The sequence below is a fragment of the Pempheris klunzingeri genome, chromosome 10 (genome assembly GCF_042242105.1).
Source record: "Pempheris klunzingeri isolate RE-2024b chromosome 10, fPemKlu1.hap1, whole genome shotgun sequence".
Lineage (NCBI taxonomy): Eukaryota > Metazoa > Chordata > Actinopteri > Acropomatiformes > Pempheridae > Pempheris > Pempheris klunzingeri.
The window spans coordinates 15,432,318-15,435,086 of record NC_092021.1 but is presented as its reverse complement, the minus strand read 5'-3'; positions in this window follow the sequence as shown (position 1 = coordinate 15,435,086).

Sequence of the window (2,769 nt, the reverse complement as noted above, 5' to 3'; positions counted from 1 at the left end):
GCATCTGCAGAACTCACTGTGCTTTATTGCCAGGTTTGGAGAAACAGACAGAAAACTTTAAAATTCCTTGTGATGAACCCTGGATTATTTGTGTTATTTAGTGTCTTTACAGTCGTGGTATGCTGTGCTATACGAAACTGCAGGTATTGATATGAAACTACTAACTACTTGGGTAAACTAAAGTTTATCTCACCTGAGAGAACATTCACTGTACTTTTATTTGTTGTGATGTCTGCAACTTTCAAGGTAGTTTCTTAAACAATGTCCATTGTTAAACACACACACACACACGGATATATATCTTCCTTGCAATAACCACACAAAAAAGTGGAGAGAAACAAAAGGGTGACAGGTTTAGACAGCTGGTAGATACTGTGCCATGCATTTTGCGCAGTGAGTGCCTCTGTCCTTCACTGCTCTGAGCCTTCTGTGGCTGCACTAAATTATTTAAGAGACAGCAGTCATCTCTGAGGAAACCCAACAGACTCTCCTCTGTATCCCATGAGCCTACAGAGGAGGCAGACGGGTAGCTGGGGCACCGCTGCCGGAAATAACATGGCAGAGAAATTTGGCTGTAGTGGTTTTAGCACATGGCTTGTATCTGGTTCAGAGGCTCCTGCTGCAAATGAAGGTGGTGATAGCAGCCGAGTAGAAGTCAAGGTTTCCAAGCAGATGTGCTGATGCCAGGCAGGAACAAAGGCCTCCTCTCTCAGCTGATGAAGGATCACAGCGGAGAGGACGGCTGTGTGTCTAAAGAGCATTTCAGAGTGGTGGGCGCAGCCAGGTCCAAACAAAAGAGGCTCAGTCCCGGTCTCAGCCTCTGCTGTTTTCTGGCTTGTCGCCAGCGCCCGTACTTCCCCACAAAGAAGCTTGTCCCCTGCGGAAAGTGACAGTCCATCATTCCTCATCCTCAGGCATGACCAATCAACCCTTTGCAGAGTGATGGATGATCACTGAGTCCTTTCACTCCTGCACTCCCAGAACTTCGCCAGTTCAATCTTTTCTTATCCACCTATCACCCCCGAAAATCCATTCTGTCCTTCCACAGTTTCTTTTTGCACTTATCTGAGAAAACACCACAACACATTTGCACTTTAAATTGACACCTGCCCAAACACACACACACACACACACACACACACACACACACACACACACACACACACACAAGCATGTGGCAAAGTTATGCTTCAGCAGAATGATCAATAGAATTTCAGCACTTGGTAACTTCTCTCCAGTAGCTTCTAGCCCTCTTTCAAATACGGTCTTGATTGTAGTTTCTTTAGCCTGCAGCCACAACCCTCCCAGGTATAAAAACTCCACTGGTACTCTGTATTTACCAGCATGTCTGACTCGGTTTCACAGCTTGTCAAAGTTGAAAAACTTGCAACCTCAGAGGAGAGTCTGTGGTTACAAGTTGTGCGTCTGACAAAGGCAGACAAGCGCACAAATCACTTGAATTAATGTGGTGTAATTGGATTTAAATTCGAAATGACACTACACAAAGTTTTACTCATTATCACACCTTCACGTGCACACACACACACACACACACACACACACACACACACACACACACACACACACACAAAGTGTTGACAGTGTGTGCTTTCAAACTGACAAAACGCCAAGTCAGGAGATGTCTGGTGACCGTCTGGGGCCTGCTGTCATCCTTCTCACTCCAGATAATCATCACCCATCATCTCCCTCTTGGTTTGGATCTATCCTGTCAATCTACCTGTCTGCATTTCCACCACGCTCACCGTCTCAGACTGTATGAACGCACGATGCAAATGTTACTGTGAAGCTGCAGATATTGACTCAGAGTTGCCTCTGGGTGAAAAAAGGCACACTAAATGAAGACTTAAGTGTCTGAGTCTGTGTATCTTGAATGTCTCCAGAATGCAGAGAAGGTTTTCTCATCCCTCTCTGCTTCTTCACATAACCCATGACACAGCTACACTGGGAAGGAAACACCTTCCTCCCGCTTTTATGTCTCTATGATTAGTCTCCTGTAATTAAAACCAGAGTCAGTTATTCTGTGCATGCTGGTGTATTATGTAATTTCTTGAATGAGGCCTCGAGATTTGCTCCAAGTGATCCATTTTTATGCTCACAAATCTCAGCATATTTCCAAGGGATGGCAGCAAGGCTATTTTTTCCTCTAAGATGTCAGGCTCATTTTGTTTTGTGGATGACATCATGCATTGCCTCTGCTCATTGTGGAGAGCAGACACATGGGACCATTGTAAGCGGCTGTCTCATTTTGTTTCTGAAATCATTAAAGGCAGGCTGGAGCTGCAAATGTGCAAGTAAATAAAAACAGCCAAGACAGTGTAAAGTGTTGAATGCGTAAAATCTGGAACTCTTCACACCTCTGAGAAACAGGCACTCAATACAGCGCGTTTTCAGTGTAGATATAAAAAATAAGAAGCAACTTTATCACATCTGACAAGTGAGCCATCTATTTCAGCAGCTGTTTAAGGAAATTGGAGGATAAACCATGAGTCCCAAACGTCTTAAAACCCAGACAAAGTAATTTGCATTATGTCTTGTAGGATGATGTCCTTCATTTTTAATCAAAAGACAAAGTAGGAGACTCAGGGAGGAACATTATAGCCTCACAGCAGGACTTCTGTTGTTATTGTCAATAGTTGTGTCTGATGCAAGCTTTTCCCCAGTTTATTCCCACACTCCATTACCCAAGTTAATTTCCCACTTTCTTTAGCCAGATGTCTCTTTGATTTATATTCCAATCTTATCCATCAT